This window comes from Mustela nivalis (genome assembly GCF_964662115.1).
Source record: "Mustela nivalis genome assembly, chromosome: 4".
Taxonomy (NCBI): Eukaryota; Metazoa; Chordata; class Mammalia; order Carnivora; family Mustelidae; genus Mustela; species Mustela nivalis.
The window spans coordinates 584,234-604,093 of record NC_139023.1 but is presented as its reverse complement, the minus strand read 5'-3'; the positions used below and the strand labels follow the sequence as shown (position 1 = coordinate 604,093).

The 19,860-nt window shown below is 42.6% G+C and overlaps 1 protein-coding gene and 1 long non-coding RNA gene across 47 annotated transcripts in view; both read right to left on the bottom strand.

The window, feature by feature from the left end:
* Positions 1–10,046, bottom strand: part of SEC31A (SEC31 homolog A, COPII coat complex component) — an 81,307-nt gene extending 71,261 nt beyond the window's left edge. For 28 of the 45 annotated variants that reach the window (XM_082726421.1, XM_082726428.1, XM_082726467.1 and 25 more), the window contains exon 1: positions 9,866–10,024. The gene's annotated coding sequence lies outside the window, so the exon portion shown is untranslated. Of the gene's footprint in view, positions 1–7,543; positions 7,750–8,569; positions 8,774–9,865 lie in introns of all 45 variants that reach the window. The other 17 variants (XM_082726458.1, XM_082726429.1, XM_082726445.1 and 14 more) reach the window with 12 other exon arrangements.
* A 1,590-nt stretch (positions 10,047–11,636) lies between these two features.
* On the bottom strand, positions 11,637–15,906 carry LOC309862539. 2 transcript variants are annotated; one of them, XR_014310563.1, is made up of 5 exons: positions 15,772–15,906; positions 15,173–15,348; positions 14,237–14,311; positions 12,760–13,324; positions 11,637–12,205 (listed from the first exon to the last, which is right to left on the bottom strand). It is a non-coding gene; the product is annotated as an uncharacterized lncRNA (long non-coding RNA). The 2 variants fall into 2 exon arrangements; XR_014310564.1 differs by having other exon boundaries at positions 15,776–15,893.
* Between the last annotated feature and the right edge of the window lie 3,954 nt (positions 15,907–19,860).

The window sequence follows — 19,860 nt, the reverse complement described above, 5'->3', positions numbered from 1 at the left end:
TTCCCCTCCAGCCTTGTCAGAGTAACACTTTGATTTTTACCAATGATAGGTGAAAAATGATTACTCTGAGTACTTAACATTTGAATTTCTCATGCCATAATGTTGCGTACCTTTTTTATATGGTTATAGGCCATCCACATTTCCTTCTCTGTCCTTTTCTGTCTATTCCTGTCTGTTTTACTTGCCTATTTTTTTATTGGGTTGTCAGACTTTATTTTATTTTGGTTATGGGTTTTTCCTTTTTACGTTTCACAAGATTGCTATTTTTTAAAAATAGATTTTATTTATCAGAGCAGTTTCAGGTTCACAGAACTGGGTGAAAACTACGGAGCACCCCCCCATCCCTACCCCGGCCCCTCCCACCATAAAGCGCCCTGCACCACAGTGCATTTGCCGGAATCCAACCCCAACCGAGGCATCACTATCAAGCAAAGTCCATGATTTACTTCAGGGTTCTTTGGGTTTTCTATGGGTTTTGACAAACGAATAATGACACATATTCACCCACCCAAATCCATCCATCCAGACTCAGAATATCATTCAGAAGCTTCCCTGCCCTCAGAATTCTGTGTTCCACCTCTTTATCCCTCTCCTCCGTTCTCGTCCTCTCTCCTGGCAACCGCGGATCTCTCTACTCTCTCCCGAGTTTTGCCTTTTCCACAATGTTAGTTATAACTATATAGTACACAGCCTTTTCAGATGGACTTCCTTCACTTAGCAACAGGTACTTAAAATTCCTGTCTTTTTGTAACTTGATAGCTCATTTCTTTTTAGCACTGAAAAATATTCCATTGTATAGATGTGCCATCCTTTAATAGTCAAATTCATCACTTTCTAAAAAGTGGTTCCTGAATTTTGACTAGGGAAAAAGGCCTTCTGCATGCCAATGTTACGAAAAAATTCACCCATATTTTTCTTCTAAGTAAATTCATTTGTGGCTTTTTTCATTTATATTTGACTCAGGACCTGGAATACATACTGCTATACAATATATGTTCAGTTGTGTGTGTGTGTGTGTGTGTGTGTGTGTGTGTTTTAATAATGAAAGCATTTATTGAAAAGTCTTTTTCCTACAATTCTATGATACCACTTTTACTAAGTTCCTACATTTAGGTTTACTTCTGGATTTACTATTTATGTTTTATTCCTATACATATTAGGATGTAGGTTAGGATCTACATTCCCGGATATATTTAGGTGTATTTCTGGATTTCCAGTCCTTATGTCCACTTATTTATTTACATGTTAGACATTCCAGGTTTTTTTTTTTAAGTTTATTTATTTAAGCAATCGCTATACCAAATGTGGGGCTTGAACTCACAACCCCATGATCATTCCAATTTTAGAATATGTGCTGCCAAAATGAGCACAACATGAGATCAGATACTCTCCCGACTGAGCCAGCCAGGCACCCCAAGCACTGTCCTGTTTTCAATACTCAGACTTTATAGGAACATGATTCCCATTACCCTTATCCATTGCTTCTCTCCTACACTGTTTCCCTTGCTATCACTGTTTATTACATAAACTTTGAACAGTTTTTGTCTAATTCCCAAAAAAAGAGAATGTTAATATTTTTATCAAATCTGCATCAAATTACTATGTTAATTTATGGAGAAAATAACACAATGTTGAATCTTTCCAATGAGAACATATTGTCTTTTAAGCCATCTTTCTCTTTCAGTATTACTTTAAATTTTTTGACAGAGTGGGTTTGTTTATTCTTAAGTATTTTATCTTTTAGTTCGTAAATGTGGCTCACCCCCACCCCACTGTCTTCCTGGTATTGTTGTACAAAAGTTAATAGCATTTGTACTACCATATTAAGCACTAGTGATAACAGTGAGATTTCTTATCTTGTTCTTTCCTTTAGTGGGAAAGCCTACTGTATCACCATGGGACAAGACTTCAGGTTTTGAAATACACACACATGTGCACAAATATAAATGTATATAATGTGAGGAACGTAGTCATCAATTACTGCTTTATTGAATGCTATTTAAAAGACTGGGTCTTGAATTTTGTCAAATGCTTTTCATGAGGTAATCAGAATGACCGCGGATTCTTCTTCACAGGTCTATCAATAAAACAGATTATATTAATAGATTTCCTAATATGGACTATCTTTTTCTACGCTGAATAAACTTCTCATGATGTATTATTCTAGTAATGTGCTGCTAGATTCCCTTTGTTTAACAGAGTTTTGCTTCTGGAGTTGTAACGAAGATTTTATCTATACTTTTCTTCTTTTATGGATTCTATGTCAAGTTTTGATATCAATATTATACTCCGTTAAAAATATAGTTTTCTTTTTTTTAAAGATTTTATTTATTCATTTGAGAGAGCACGAGCCGAGTGAGAGGCAGAGGGAGAAGCAGACTCCCTACTAAGCGGGGAGCCCGAAGAGGGGCTTGATCCCAGGACCCTGAGATCGTGACCTTAGCCGAAGACAGATGCTTAACCATCTAAGCCACCCAGGCGACCCCAAAATGTAGTTTTCCATCTTCTATGCTCTGCAACAGTTTCAACAGCAGTATTGAAATTATTGGTTCTTCAAAGATTCAGCAGAATTCTCTCATGAAACATCCAGGCCAGATGATTTTTGGAGAGGAGTTTCTCCCCGGCTAATTTTCTCTATTTCTTGTATAGAAATTGATCTATTTGAAATTTTTTATTCAAGGTCATTTTTCGTAAATTATATTTTCCTATAATATTCCTCCAATTTTTTTTACAGAGTTTCTCATTTTTTAGACTTGAACGACACTCACAATTCTTTAAATTTTTGCTATTTATGATTATTAGTCTTTATATTTATTACATATATTTGTGTTTTGTTCCCCCCACTCTCCTCTTAAATAATTGATTAATTTAACTAGCGATTTGTCTATTTTCAAACAGCCAATTAATTCTGCTTTGTTTTCTAATTCCTTCCTTCCTTTCCTTCTTTCTTTTTTTAAAGACTTTATTTTATTTACTTGACAGAGAGAGACAGCAAAAGAGGGAACACATGCAGGGGAAGTGGGAGAGGGAAAAGCAGGCTTCCTGACCAGCAGGGATCCCAGTGTAGGCTCCATCCCAAGACATGTTAATAATCAGGGATCATGACCTGAGCAGAGGGCAGACTCTTAACAACTGAGCCACCCAGGCACCTCTCTCTTATTTTTATTAATTCCTTCCTTCTACCTTCTTTTCATTTACTTAGATCTTTTTCTAACTTTCTGAGTTAATCACTTAACCCACTCATTTTTATTATTTATTCTTTACTGATGTAAGTATTTAAAGCTTTGCACTTCTTCTGAGAACTATTTTAGCCAGGCTCCACTATGGTCATCAGTATACTATACAAGTTTCATTTGTATCCTCCATTAATCCAAGCGTTGTTTGAACTTAATATGCAAGTGCACTGTGATTTTAATACTATTTCTCCTTTCTAAAATGTACTGAAGTTTTCTTTGGGAACTATAGAGAAGTTTTTGCAAATGAGATCTAAAAAGAAGGGGTACACTGTTTTCAGGGCCAAGTTCCATATATATTAAATCTACCCCATGACTAAATTGTTTAGGTCATCTACAGTCTTACTGTTTCTCCGTTTAATTTGCCCTGGACCAAGATTACTGAATTAAAAGTCACTTACTCCGGGAGGCGCCAGGGTGGCTCAGTGGGTTAAGCCGCTCCCTGCAGCTCGGGTCATGATCTCAGGGATCTGGCTCTCTGCTCAGCAGGGAGCCTGCTTCCTCCTCTCTCTCTCTCTCTCTCTCTGCCTGCCTCTCTGCCTACTTGTGATCTCTCTCTGTCAAATAAATAAATAAAATCTTTAAAAAAAAAAAAGTCACTTACTCCTAATGCATTTATGCCTATTTTTCCTGGTACCTCCTGAAAGTTGCTTTATGAAGGTTACTTTGTATTTAATACATAGTTACTTGGTTGACAGATATTCATAATGTTAAACATTCACTGTCGAATATACAGTTTAACTTTGTATTCTTCTTCATCTTAAGGAAGCCTTTGGGCCTGAATTCCACTTTGTCTCATATTAAGAACAATACCTTAGCTTACTTTTTATGTGCCTTTATGTATATATATTTGCCCTTTTCAACTTTTGAACCACTTTTTCACTGGCTGCCTTACATACAGCAAAATACATACATAAACAAATAGAATTAGATTTTGCCTGGTGATCCAATGTGAAAATTTTTTAATCTATTAGCTAGTGAGACCAGATAGAATTTACCAATATAAAAGTTTCTCGTGGTTTGACAGATATGGTTGTTCTTAGTTCTACATTATTTTGCTATTTAAAATGGTTTTATAATTAAAAACTTTCCCTATTGTCCCTATTTGTGTATTTATATTTTTTCTGATAATTAGTGTGACTTGTAGTTTTGTTCTAATATGTATTTCTGGTTTTTCTTTATAACTGCAAATAATTTTATTTAGTACCATTAATCCTCTATTTCTTTGCACAGTAATTACTGTAAGCACTAATGAAAGTAGTTCACATAATCTTACTTCCCTTCTTGTACTACACAGTTATAGTCAATAGTATTATCTTTTTTAGTGTTTACCTTTGTACTGTTGAATATGTTTATACTTCTACCAACTGATTTGTCAGCTTTAAAGGATATCCCAGCCATTACAGATGAGGTGATCCATAAAATTCTTTTACCACCAATTTTTTCCTACTTTCCACTTCTCTTAATCTTTTATAAAGTTTTATAACCAATTCCTACATTATCAGATATTTAACATACAGATTTTATTCTTTCTTCCTTATTCCCATTTTCATTTTAGTCTCAGGTCTACAGTTAAATATATATAATGCTCTCCAAAAGTACTTTTGCTGGCTTTCTTACTCACCTCTAGAGATGAAGTTCATGTTCCAATAGTTTCCCTAAAAGGGCCTTAGACTAACAATATGACCTATGCCTTACATGTTCAAATTATTTATGCTTGGAGCTCTCCAAGTATAAAAAAAAGTATTAAAAATAAAGGCACAGAAATATTAAATAATTTGTATGTGCTAGCAAGGGGTACAGCCAAGATCTGAAGTCAGAAGTTTACTTCCAGATTCCGCACTCTTACTTGTTACCCCAACAAATTCAGGTATTCAATTTTAATCACAAAAGACATACTAACATTTAGAAGAAATAATAACAAAGCAGCTAGAATGCATGAGGACATTAAGAGAAGAAATGGCCCCTCTGGGTGGTTCAGTTGGTTAAGCATCTGCCTTCTGCTCAGGTCGTGATCCTAGGATACTGGGATGGAGCCTCACCTGCAGGGAGACGGCTTCTCCCTCTCCCTCTGCCCCTCCTCCTGCTCGTGCTCTCTCTCTCAAATAAATAAATAAAATCTTTAAAAAAAGAAAAGAGAGAAGAAGAAACTGTACTAGGTTAGGCAAAGTGGACTGAGGAGGCTGAATCTGGTGGTTAAAAGCAGGAGAGCCTCTGGAGTCAAAGCTCGATCTGAATATTGGGTCTGCTGCTTAGGACACCTTGAACACACTGTTTAACCTCCCTGAGCCCAATTTGTAAAATGAGGATAAGAGTGACTACCTCATGGGATGTTGTGAAGTTTAAATGAGATAATGTATTTTTATTTTTTATTTATTTAAAAAAAATTTTTAAAGATTTTATTTATTTGACAGAGAGACAGCTGGAGAGAGAACATAAGAAAGCGGAGTAGGAGAGGGAGAAGCAGGCCTCCCATTGAGCTGGGAGCCTGATAAGGGCTGAACCCAGGACCCTGGGATCATGACCTGAGTCAAAGTCAAAGTCAAAGGATCATGATCGAGCCACCCAGGCACCCTGAGATAATGTATTTTATGTAGGGCCAAACACAGTACCTAGCACATAGCTTAGCATGGGTTTTAATACGCTAACTACTTTTCAAAATTATTACAATCATAAGATTAATCAAGAAAACTACACATCTAGTTTCCTAAGACTATTCTGAAAAAAGGGGGAAAAATCTCAATTTTCTAAAAATGAAAAAGAGGCCTATTTTCTATAAATGAAATGCTCTCTTCCTCTCAGCCAATTGTTATTAAGTCCCAGCTCCTTCATGACAAGTGTCCTAATGATTCAATCTACAATGACCAAAATAATCTTTCAACTGTACCACTTCAAGTATTTTATAATAAAGTGTCTTACTCTACCTTAATAAAACATACTGTTAAATATTTTCCCATTGCCTTTTTAACCAAATGTTCTATATTTCATCTTGTTTCATTAACCAGGTAAATAATTTTTCAATCAAATATTACAACTTTTATCCTTTTTTGGAATAAAAATTGCTTAGTACAGGATGAGGTACATAAAAAGTTCTGCTTCTTTGATTTTGAATGTTTATACTTATGGAAATACAAAAAGACGAGCTGGAAAAATTCAAGTGAAACATTTAATTTTTAAATTCTTAAGTGTTTAAAGGGAAAAATGGCTTTAATAAAACTAACTTTTCTTACTTAAAAAAATAGGAGAAAGTATCGTTAGAGGAAAAAAGGGATTGTTGGAAGATGTTTTAAAATAATTTCTAATAATGAAAACAGAACAGCTATATATATTTAAAAAAAAAAAGTAACTACAACATGTCTAAGAGCAAAGGTACAACAAGGGTTACCTAATTCATGAACCTAATTAGTTAATGTGTAACATTTACTGAAAAAGAAAGAGACATTCACAAGTACATAAAATGGTTAAGTGGGAATTCAAAACATTTGTAAGAGTCTATTTCTTGTCAGTAGCACTCAGTGTTCCACTAGATATGCTGCATTTATTAACTTGTACTGAATACAAGGTTTCAATACCAGCTATTTTTGTGTTTTGTTTTGTTTTGTATGTTTATTTGTTTATTTTTTTTTAAAGATTTTATTTATTTATTTGACAGACAGAGATCACATGTAGGCAGAGGGTCAGGTAGAGAGAAAAGAGGAAGCAGGCTCCCCACCGAGCAGAGAGCCTGATGCAGGGCTCAATCCCAGGACCCTGAGATCATGACCTGAGCTGAAGTCAGAGGCTTTAACCCACTGAGCCACCCAGGCGCCCCTTGTTTTGTTTTTAATCACTACAACAATGGCCTGGAACTGCCTTATGTGTTGCAATCATTCTCAAAACACTAAGAATACTATGGAAATACCACCTGCATATTTCCTTCTCTTAAGAATGATTTAGTTGTAACTAATTTTCTTGAAAATCTGAAGAATGCTTAGATTAAACCATGTGTACTTCCCAAGTAGGACATGCTTCCAAAGCTTTGTGTAAGTTTTTTCAGTATCATATGTGGTTAGAATTCACATTATGCAGACTTATTTCATTCGAGATTATTTTACACAAAATAAAATCATTCTGATAATACAAAAATTGTGAGGACAGTGGCCTGTTCACATATGTCATCTACAGGACGGTATCAATAGCACAGCAATTTAGGATATGAAGCCTGGAGCCATACCCTCAGCTCAAGTTCCAGCTCCTTGTCCAAGCTCTCACATGCTCTCTGTGTGTCATGGCTACCCACCTGGTAAAATAGGTATAATAAAAGCACGTACAGAAGGGCTGCTGTGAGGAGCGCCTGGGTGGCTCGGTCGGCTGAGTGTCCACTTTCAGCTCTGGTCGGTCATGATCCCAGGGTCCTGGGATCAAGCTCTGAATCAGGCTCCCTGCTCAGCTGGGAGTCTGCTTCTCCCTCCTTGTGTGTGTGCTCATGCTCTATCACTCTCTTGCTCTCTAGCTCTCACTCTGTCTCAAATAAAATCTTAAAGAAAAAAAGAAGTGCTGTGAGAATTAAATGAGGCATTACATAGAGAACTGAGAACAGTGCCTGGCACACAGTAATTACATGTTTGTAATGTCAGCTATCGCAAAAGACACAATTTAAAATGTTAATCTCAATGAATCTTCAAGAATACATTTACTGAGGGGGCACCTGGGTGGCTCAGTCAGTTGAGCCTTTGACTCTTGGTTTTGGCTCAGGTCTTGATCGCTTGAGATCAAGTCCCACTCAGGCTCCGTGGTGAGTAGGGAATCAGCTTGGGATTCTCTCTCTCCTTCTCTCTCTGTGCCTCCCCCACGGCTTGCACACGCGTGTGTTTGTGTGCGCATTCACTTTCTCTAATAAATAAATCTCTCCAAGAAAAGAATACATCTACTGAAGAAAATGTATGTCCCAGACTAGAACTCATTTCTTCAAGTTTCTCCCCACAACATGAATGTAGCTAAATGCATGCAATTAAGTGGAAGCTTTTTTCTTTCTTTTCATTTTCTAATTGATAATTCTGTAAAGCAGTACTAAAACCCAACAGTATTACTGTCTACTGCTACATACAGAGATGACTCCTATCTCAGAAAGTAAGACCTGTCAGAGTTTAAAAAAAAAAAAATTGGAGACTCTTACTCTCAAACAATCCCTACCTGGCACTGTATTTGGTAAAAACACGGTATTTGCCCATCTGTGGGGGCAAATACCTTATTATGGATGGGCACATGTGTTCGAGAGGATGTATTCTGTGTTATCAACGTTCTAGACGCATCTCATTCCACCAAAACCAAATCAAAGAGCTAACTGTCATGCTTACCGGAATCAAATAATCTTTTGAGCTGAAATTAAGAATGACACATTTCTAGAAACACTGCAAAAATCGATTTAATAATATCACTTGATCAGAATTTTAACTTGGCATCTGTAAGCCTCATGAAATTACGTAGAAAATTCTGTGTGTGTGTGTGCGTGCGTGTGCGCGCATTTTTCTAGGAAGGTCGTCCAAGGCTTTCAACTGACCCTAAAAAGGGAGCGGAATTTCATGGAGTTAAGGACCACTGCTCCTTACAGTTACAAATTTGTTATTACGCTATTCGTTTCCAACAAGAACCTGCTTATATAAAACCCAATCCGTCCCGACCTCGCGTTTCCGAAGGAACTTCCGAGAACACGACTTCACAACTCCGGAACCACTCGGCTACCGCGGTCGGGCCTGCGGCCCCTCCCGGCGCGCCCCCCCCCCCCGGCGCGACCCCCCCCCCCGGCGCGACCCCCCCCCCGGCACGACCCCCCCCCGGCACGACCCCCCGGCGCGGCCCCCCCGAGAGCCCGGAGGGAGCACGGAAACCGCGCGGACTTCGGCCCCACACGGGTCAGCACCGAAGACCTGGGACGGCCGGGAAGACCCGGCCTCTCCCTCTCGACCGGACGCAGATCCGGGCGGCGACAAAGACAGCCGAGCCGCAGGACCGACGGCGGGAAGGGACCGCCGAGGAGAGCCCCGCAGCCCGGGCCGCCAGCGCTGCGCCGACGTTCGCGGCGCCCACACGCCCGGCCACCGTCCGGCTCGCCGTCCTCCTGCCCTCGGGATGACCGAGGGAGACCGAGCGCACGCGGCGGCTCTCCGCGAGGCGCAGGCTGCGACCGGCGACCACCCGGGAGGCGGGCCGGTCCCGGCCCCGCGACAGCGGCCGGCGCTTCGCCACCGCGAGCCCTCACGCCCGGCCACACTTCAGACCCGAACCGGCCCTCACAAAGTCAAGCCCAGCGGCCCCGGGGCCCGCCCCTCCCGGCGCGCGAGGGTGTGCGGGCGCCTTAGCCCGACCCCGGGTGCCCGCGGCGGCAGGACGCCCCGTCGAAGCCCCGGGGGGCGCCCGCTCCGCAGTGGAAACGCGGGCGGATGTGGGTCGCCGCGATCCCCGAGGCACCGGGACGCCAGGCGAGGTCCCGACGGGCCCGAAACGAGGAGCAGGGGCGCGTCGCCACCACAGACCGGGCCGCAGGCTGGCGGGGACCGGCGGGGACAGACGCCGCGCTCCCCGCCCTCGCCTGTGCTCTACCGAAGGCCCGAAGGCCGGCGAAGGCCGGGGGTGGGGGAGAGAGACGGACACACCTGGCGGGGACCCTCCGCGACCGGCTCCCGTGTCCGCGCGACGCCCGTCGGACTCTCCAGCCTTCGCCAACGCCCCTCCTCCCGCCCCAGGGCCACCTCCACGTTCCGCTCCAACGTGGCAGCCGCAGCCCCTCCCCGCCGCCGGCCGACGCTTCCGGGAGCGACGCCTCGCCCCGCCCACTCCGGCGCGCGGCCCGCTGCCGCACTTCCGGGAGCGACGCCTCGCCCCGCCCACTCCGGCGCGCGGCCGGCGGCTTCACTTCCGGGAGCGGCGGCGAGCGGAGGCTGAATCCGGTTGCGCGTGAGGGTGGCGGGGGCCGGCGGGGCTGGCGACCGGCTGTGCGGGGCGGCGTGCGGGGCGAGGATGCGGTGAGCTGCGGGGAGGAGCCGTCTCTTCGGAGAGCGGCGAGGCCCGCAGGGACGCCACGTAGCGCTCGGCCGAGTCACGCGCAGGCCGGGCCACCGGCCCTGACGGCCGCCACGCGTGTGACTGGCTTCTCGGGATGTCACGGTCGGCTCTGGGTATCGCCTTTGAGCACTTCCTTCGCGCGAGCGGCCTGGCCAGTCGGCTGTGAGGGCGCCGCATGGCTCGGGTCGCGGGCCCGGGGCGGACCCCAGTCGGGCTCGCGGCGCTGCGGGGGTCAGGCGGGCCGGACAGCACCGCGGGTGCCGTTGGAGACCTGAGGGCCGCCGCAGGCCCGGGCACCGAAGGCGCGTGTCGTCCGCCCTTCGGTCGTTTTGCAGCAAAGGAAGCAAAACCAGAAGAAAAGCGCTTCGTAGACGGTCCGAACCGGACGGACCAGGTCGGCCGACGGTAGAGCAGTTCTTGGTTACACGGACCCGTGCTCCGGCGCCTCCACTTCCAAGTACTGAGAGCAGGGCCCCTGCACTCCCCCTGCACTCCCCCTGCACCCCCCCTGCACTCCTTGGGACGCCCTCTTAACTTGAAAAGCCGCGACACAAGCGGGTCAAACGAATCACTGAGGGTACAGTAGCTGACTTCCGGCCTTCGACAAAGCCGGCTGTGCCTGCAGCTGCGTCTATCTAGAGGAGCTGGAAAAAATCCGACTTTAAAGGGGGCCCATCATTGGAGTCAACAGGAAATCCCAAAACCACTACCTGGAATTGCACACTGGCATGGAGAAAGGGTTCGTCTGAACGGCCTTGCCAAAATCCAGGGCGTGGGATCATTTGAGGTACATGTTCCTGTTGCCCAAGTCGAGCTATAAAGCTCCCTGCGCCCCACCCCCTTCTGTAGACCGGAGGTCAGGGCCTTCATGAAGTCAGTGTCATGACTGGAGCACAGCCACTTCCAAGGATTCGCATATGGTCCGGGGTGGTTTTCATGCGACAGACACGCCAACAGTCTGCAAAGCCCGAAGTATTTACTGTATGGCCCTTTACAACACCTATTCCATTAGAGGATTTTACCTAAAACGGATCAACATTCAAAATCGAAGTATGGGACATACAGAATTATAAATTTAATAGCCTCAACATAGCATACAAAGGCCGTATGAAAAATGTTGATCATAACAGATAATCCTAAAGGTAAAGTGTATTTGTTTCTAGGCTTCATCTATTTATATCTGCTTAAATACAGTTCCTAGCTCTTTGAAATGCAGCGAGTTCTGTGGACTGTGAAATGAAAACTGCAAAGCAGTCAATCTATGGGATTAATCTTGAGTGTTCTGTAATCTAAGATTTATCCAAACATCATAAACTTTCTTGATGTTGGTTATTAAAAAAAAAGTATTGAAAACAGAAACACTGAAAATTACAGCATTTTATTTATAGGAAAGTCTCAGGAGAAGTTTGAACAGTGCTTGCTTTCTCATGTAATTTACAGTATGGAGCAAGCATCTTCTCTACACTTTGGCAAACTGTCATACTCTTGAGTTTGGATCGGCTTCTAATATTTAATCCCTTACACATTCAAAGTCATGAAATATCTGAGAACTCCTTTAATGTGGTTTTTTCACCCACATCACTTGCTCTGAAACATATTCTTCCTTTACAACACACAAATGCTTTTCTTCTTTATTACGATGTTCACCTTCACTAAATTCTTCTGGTTGTGTCTCTAGAACGGCTTGAATGGTACGAGTGTCCACATTGTCACGGTCAGCGGAATCTTATAGGAACTCCCTTTACATTATAGCCAAACCTTGTGAAGTTTTCATTCACACAGTAGTCTTACACTGGGCAAAGCAAGGACTGCCTGTGACTCTTGGAATAATGGTGCAAATTTCACAGTAGTAACCTTATCTGAGCTTGCAGCTTTGCCAGACAGTGGAAGGTTAATCAATTCATGCCGACTCTAGAAGCGATGGAACCAGCCTGTATGGACAGTAAAATGGTTTTTTTTAGTCTCCTTTTAGCTACCATTTTCCTTCAGTGCAGCAACTAACCTCAACACTTTGGCTTGAATGCTAGCCATAGTGCTTGGGATTATTTACTAGAGCCCTCAGTTGAAAGTAGAAGTCAGCACTCCATTTCGACCATACATGGCTTTCTGTTCCTAGTACAATTTAAACTAAAACATGTTGAAGCAACTCTCCCTTAAAGTTCTTTTTTTTTTTTTATTTAGTTGACACAGCTCACAAGTACGCAGAGAAACAGGCAGAGAGAGAGGAGGAAGCAGGCTCCCTGCTGAGCAGAGAGCTGGACTCAGGGCTCGATCCCAGGACCCTGAGATCATGACCTGAGCTGAAGGCAGAGGCTTAACCCACTGAGTGACCAAAAGACTTCTGAAAGAAGTGATTATAAGTGGTTACTGACCATCTTTTATATTGGTGGAATAAAGAGCTTCAGAAAAGCTTATGCAACAATTTGGTTACTATCGTAGTAACTGAAATTTCAACCATGTTGTAGGGGAATTGGTGTTACTTAACTGTAAAAACTCATCTTCATGCATATTGGAACGGTGCAAAGTAAAGACTACCTGTATCTAAAAAGAAAAACTTCTATTAGTTCACAAAATAGTCAAGTCAACTTTTAAACCAATTTAACTACTAGCCAAACATAATTCTAGATCAAAATAAAAAACTGAAGGTTCTTTCAAAGGAATGTTAGCTCCAGACTGAATTACTCACTGGAGCTAGATAGAAAAATGTTTGGAGACCATGTAATATATAATTCTTCATATTAGGGTTTGCAGACAGTGCAAAGACATCCTTTTGAGAATTTAGGCCCCCTCCCTCATTTCAATAATGTTGAGGTTTGCAAAAGAGTAAAGTTCTGGACAAATCTACTATTGTCCTGACTGTGTAACTTTACAGTCATCACAAGGCACCAGACTGTGTGTTTACAACTTATTCTGTACCATTCAGCAGATACCATGTTTACTCCTGTAACAGATCCATCCCATTAAGGTTTTAGTTTTGTTTCTGATATACTTATTTTGTACATCTTTTCATTAAGGCATATAAACAAAAAGTTTTTCACCAACTTTTATGTCTGTAGAAATAAAAATGCATGTGAATCAACTTTGAGTATTTGCAAACATTCTTCTCTTTTATATCTTTCTATTTCTCAAATTTGAAACACCCTACGACAACATGCCTGACAGATTAATCTGGTATTAGATTTGAGATTTCCAGCTTTTGACTACCTATATCTATTGTTCTTGAATAAAGCTTAAATTACAGGATGGTCATTCATTAGCATATCAAAGATCATTTATAGAACATCCAAAAGTTCAGCAAATTTAAACCCTGCAATATATGATCTCCAAGAATTTCAGGGGCTGGGGTGCCTGGGTGGCTCAGTGGGTTAAAACCTCTACCTTCAGCTCAGGTCCTGCTGGGATGGAGCCCAGCATCAGGTTCTCTGCTCAGCGGGGAGCCTGCTTCCTCCTCTCTCTCTGCCTGCCTCTCTGCCTGCTTGTGATCTCTGTCTGTCAAATAAATAAAATAAATAAAAGACTTTCAGGGGCTGACTTCCATTATTATTTTTGAGAAAAGATGATCATGAAGGTTAAAAGTCCTGATCCCAGTCACCCAATTGCCAATCCTGAATCAAATCTACTGACTAGAAAATTGTATTATTTTTCAAAGGTGAAATAAGGTACCCACATTATGCTCAAATATCCACTGTTACCTGATACCTGATTTTGTTCTTTTGTAAAAACTAACAAATTAGGGGGCGCCTGGGTGGCTCAGTGATTAAGCCGCTGCCTTCGGCTCAGGTCATGATCTCAGGGTCCTGGGATCGAGTCCCGCATCGGGCTCTCTGCTCGGCAGGGAGCCTGCTTCCCTCTCTCTCTCTGCCTGCCTCTCCATCTACTTGTGATTTCTCTCTGTCAAGTAAATAAATAAATAAAATCTTAAAAAAAAAAAAACAAAACTAACAAATTAATAAACCTCTTACCTTCTATATAAACGTTCACATTTATCAGATGAATCTGACAAAATGATGTTAAGAAAACACCCTTCAATTTCATTCCTAAAAGGGAAAGCATTAATAAGTAATTCAACATACAGAAACTACATCCCATCTATACTTTTCTTCCTCCCACTACGATTTTTTCTCCATTATGTCCTCATCCACATACATTAATCACAACAAATCATGATGTGAACAGCAGTGGAAAAAGTTTAATCATTGGACATTTGTATTTTTTTTTTCCTATTTTCAGCTTAAGCTTTAATCATAAGGTTTTCATGATTTAGCCCCTTTTAAAGAACACATAATAAATGCACATTTCTATAAATTTGAATTCTCATAAACAGGTTAAGACCTCCAATTTTACTATGATTGGGAAAAAAACTCACACCCAAAATAATTTCAAGGGTTTTATTTACGTACTTTGCATAGATTACCTTATGCTAACTTAGAAATATATTCTCAACATTAAGCTTGCCAAGGAAAGGCCAATCATAGCTTAATACAAATACATTCCAAAACTGGTTACATCTTTATATGTAATGCTTTTTGATATTTGACAATATCTCCAATCATTAGAAGCATGTGACCTTTAAAGGGAAAGGGGGAGAATTGTCGCCTCCTAACAACGTTTAGGCAGTGATAAAGGGAAAAGGCTCAAAAGATTAAAATCTTGAGCCCTAATAAGAAATCTGCCAATAATGGGGATTCTGACTGCTTGGTAAAGTCCATATTTTGCTCAATGAGAGGGACAGAAGACCATGGAGGCAGCAGAGCAACAGTAAGGAAGTATGGGGCGCCTGGGTAGTTCAGTCCGTTTAAGTGTCTGACTTGATCTCTCAGCTCAGGTCTTGATCTCAAGGTCCTGGGATCAAGGCCCAGCATGGAGCCTACTTAGAAAACAAAGAAAAGCATACTCACCATAGTGGATAAATATCTAGCTTTTGAGGAAAAGGACAAATTGCTTTAAAGCTGCAGTAGCATATTTGTACCTTCATTCCATCCTATGTCAAATATTTGAATAAGTGCCTTTAAGTATTTGTGGACTACATTCCTTGAAACACATGAAACAGGAATTTCCACCAAGTCAGTGTGCACTGCAGGCAAAATAGCACATGTGCTTCTATATACAGTCTACCTCCAGATTCTCCAACCACTTCCACCTAGAAGAACTGGGAAAGGGGAAATGGGTCCAAAAAATACATATGATCAAGGTAGAGTATTCTAGCTATAAAATGAGCTTTCTTATACACTCCCTAGAAAACTTCGAAAAAGACTACAGCATCATTTATGGAACTGATATATTCACCAGCAAGAAACTGTGCACCTTAGGAAAAAAAGAGCCCATTTGGATCCATACTCTCATACTTCTCATTATCTGGCCTGAGGGTCAAATACTAAACTCTTGACTCAATAAACTGAAGCAATTAAAAAAAAAAGAGTCAGGTGAGGTAGTCAACCTCCAGGAGGATCCCCAACATTCTCCGACCCTTAGTATTCACATCCCTGTATGTGCCCACCTACATGTTGTCTTGGCATTTCTTTCTTAGATCACTGCTTCTGGTGGAAGCCAGCTGTCACGTTGTGGGGATACTCAGGCAGCCTATGTTCACTCGGTGAAGAACTGAAGTCTTTAGCCAAGAGCCATCAAGGAACTGAGACTTGCCAAGGGAGAATCAAGAACACTGACATCTCTCCGCTCTCCGCTGTAAGATAAGCATTTGCTATTGTAAACTACTAAGTTTTAGGTAATTTTTACATAGCAATAAATAATTAATACAGAAGACCACAGTCCATATACAAAAAGTAAAATGTAGGAGGTACCTCGGTGGCCAGCTCTTGATTTTGGCCTGGGTCATGATCTTGGGGTCCTGGGACGGAGCCCTGTGTTGGGCTCCCTGCTCAGTTCTTCCTCTCCCTCTGCCTCCCCCACTTCCTGCCACTTGCTCACATGCTTTCTCTCGAAAATAAAATCTTTTAATTTATTTATTTATTAGAGAAAAAGCACACAGGAGAGAAGTGTGAGAAGGAGAGAGAAGTGTGAGAAGGAGAGAGGGCAGGAGCAGGAGAAGAGGGAGAAGCCGACTTTCCATTGAGCAGGTAGCCCAACAAGGGGCTCAATCCCAGAACCCTTGGGGAAAGGATCAGATTTAGAATAGTTTTTTATAGTTGGCCACCAATAATTTCAAAACCCCAAGGCTCTCTAAACTGAAAAGATTAAAAAATCAGCAAAAGTGTCAGTTAACTAGAAATACATTTTAATGTATGAGAGCATTAAGGGTTCTAGAACTAGTTAAGAATCTGACAAAAGGGTAGATGTTTAATAAGGAAGATACCAGGCCTAGAAAGCAAAAAGTCTATTTGCTTTCAAGGTACTTAGAGGTGGTTCAGTTCATTAAGCCTTTGCCTTCAGGTTAAAGCCTCTGCCTTTCCCTCAGGTCATGATCCCAGGGTCCTGGGTTCGAGCCCAGCGTAGGGTTCCCTGCTCAGCAGGGAACCTGCTTCCCTCTCTCTCTGCCTGCTGCTCTGTCTACTTAGGATCTCTCTCTCTCTGTCTAATAAATAAATAAATAATCTTTAAAAAAAATAAAATGAATGTGAATATTTTTAAAAAAAAAAGCCTTTGCCTTCAGGATCTTGGTCCTGGGATTGAGCTCCGCCTCCAGACTCCTTGCTTAGCGGGCATCTGCTTCTCCCTTTGCAGGAGGGATGGGGCGGTGGGCTTCTTCTACAATCAAGGAGCATTCTCTAGCAGCTCCTCCCACAAATTAAAAAAAAAAAAAGAAAAAGAAAAAAAGTCTATCTGGTTTAATGTTTGTGAGAAAGTGTTTATAAAAACCAAAACTGTGTGTATAAAATGCTTAGCACAATGCCTGACACGTAATGGTTCAATAACCATTAGCTGTTATTTTCCCCCCCGCAAGCTACCGAATCAATGAGACTCTGTGACAGGAAATTATATTTTACCAAAGCCTTCATCTTTCCTTGGACAATCCTCTATTTCCAACTCAGTACTATTGTTCCAGGAACACTTAGTACATTTAAAACAGAAGGGGCGCTTATTTAAAACAGATAGCAGTCGTTAAGTGTTTGCCTTCAGCTCGGGTTATGATCCCAGAGTCCTGGGATCAAGCCCCCTGTGTCAGGCTCCCTGGTCTGCGGGAAGCCCGCTTCTCCCTCTCACTCCTCCTGCTTGTGTTCCCTCTCTCACTGTGTATCTGCTAAATAAATAAATAAATAAAATCTTAATAAATAAATAAGTAAATAAAACAAAGATACATACTGATATGCTACCTCCCCTGTAGATGTGGAGTAATTATCTTGCAAGGCCCAGGAATCTTTTTCCAACATCTCCAAGAATGTTAATTCCTGAAAAGAAGTATTTTCTTTTAAATTACATTGCATAAATGGTCAATGCCTTTGGCAGTAACATCTTTAATACAGCTTACATATCCTCATTTACATATGCAATAATCACAACAGTTCATTATGTGAACAGCAGTGAAAAGGTTTAATCACTGGATATGAAGTTACTGAAGGAAGCAAAGATAATAAAATGATCAAACTGAGAACCTCAATGTCACCAGTAAAATAGCAACAAAAATGTAAAAGTTATAACTAAATATAAAGAACATAAATACAACTCGAAAAAAAATATGCATTTACGAAGGACTGCACATTTCTATCCAGAAGTACACTAAGAATACCTAGGGCAGTGACCCCGCATGGTTCCCATAAAGTGAATTTTTAATCAGTCTACACCATTAAAGTACATCTGTTTTGCAGCACTGTAGTTTTCAGTAACTCGTTTATAATTAATAATTACAAGAATGCCTTCAGAATAATATGAGTGTCACAGTTTTATCTTTCCTAGAAGGACCACAACATCTGAAATCCAATTAAGCAGAAAGAAAAGCCCTCTTTTCTTCCAGACTGTGATGCTGAACTGGCAGCAGGGGTACTTCAACTCTAAATTAGTAAAAAACGAGAGCCTCCACCTGCCCTCCGGCGCTCAACAGGTAACACCAGTTAGCAGCCCACTGTAACTCAGAGCTCCACTTCCTTTCTGCAATGTCTAGCATCCACCAGGCTCGTTCTTCTGTTCTAATATAACCTACAGCAGTCTCCACCTTTGAGGGGACGGGAGGAGGGCATAGGAGCACTTCCCCTGGTACTGATCACTATTTCAGAGAGTACCAAATTACACAGATTTTGAGTAGTCAATGTTAACCTTCTTTTTTCCCTGTAAGTATGGCTTCTTTCAGATGCACAATTTTTCTGAACATGAGGTATTTTTCACGAACATATATGACGTTATAGAAGAAACATTCACTGTCTATTTGCGTGTCAGAGACTGTTAAGACAAATTCACCTTGGACATTGTTTCTACACTCAAGGAGCATCCTCTAGCAAGTTCCCTACAAACCCCAAGTCCTTAAAAATCGGGCAACGACCACAATGAAGTACCACGTCACACTCCCAAGAACATGGAGGAAATGGAACCCTCATCCACTGCTAGCGGGAATGTAAACTAGTCCAGCCACTTGGGAAAAAGTTTGGCATTTCCCCAAGAGTTAAAACGTAAGTCAGCCTATGACCCAGCAGTTCCACCCTGAGATGTCTATGTCCCAACCTAACTTGTGCACTAGTGTTCACAGCAGAATTACCCTAACAGCCCCCACAGCGGAAACACCCAGGTGTTAAGTGATGATGGATAAGCACATCACAGCAGAATACCCATACACTGGGACATCTTTTGGGAATTAAAAAAACCGAAGTATCTTCAACATGGATGCCCCTTAGAACCATCCTAAGCAAGACGCGCCAGGGTGGCTCAGTGGGTTAAGCCGCTGCCTTCGGCTCAGGTCATGGTCTCAGGGTCCTGGGATCGAGTCCCGCATCGGGCTCTCTGCTCAGCGGGGAGCCTGCTTCCTCCTCTGTCTCTGCCTGCCTCTGCCTGCTTGTGATCTCTGTCTGTCAAATAAATAAATGAAATCTTAAAAAAAAAGATAATAGAAAATGTTATTTATCTCTACTTAGCCTTATTTGGGGTCTTAATTGGTTGAGTACTAGAAAAATTCCTAATAGTCTAACAGACTGAAGGTGAATTAAACCCAGGTCCTACCCTTTGCACAATTTGGATTTGGATCAATTTCCCCCAAATCCAGAACTATCCTGAGGCCACGTGGCTTCACTGCGTTCAAACGAGACGGGCGCACGTGGTACCGGGAAAGCAGGCGCGCGGACTACCCTTTCGGCTGGAACCTGGACTAAGCAAAGAAAAAGGGTTAAGAAGCCATGCGGCCGGAAGGGCTGCGGGAGAAGGACACGAGAAGACGCGGAGTGAAGAGCACACGCACTTGCCTCCTTACCGGCTGCCGCGGTCGGCAGCGACCCGGCGGCCCGCAGGCGTGGACGGCGCCGCAGCCTCGGCCCGCACGACGCGCGACAGCTCGCTGCAAGGCCCGCCGCCGGCTCCCGGCCCCCGCCACGCCGGGCCCCCAGGGCCTTACCCGGCTTCCGCCGACGCCCACTGGGGCGAAGGGTCTCCGGAGAAGGGGTCGCTGAAGTGAAGCCGACGAGTCCCCACCGCACCGTCGTGCCATCCC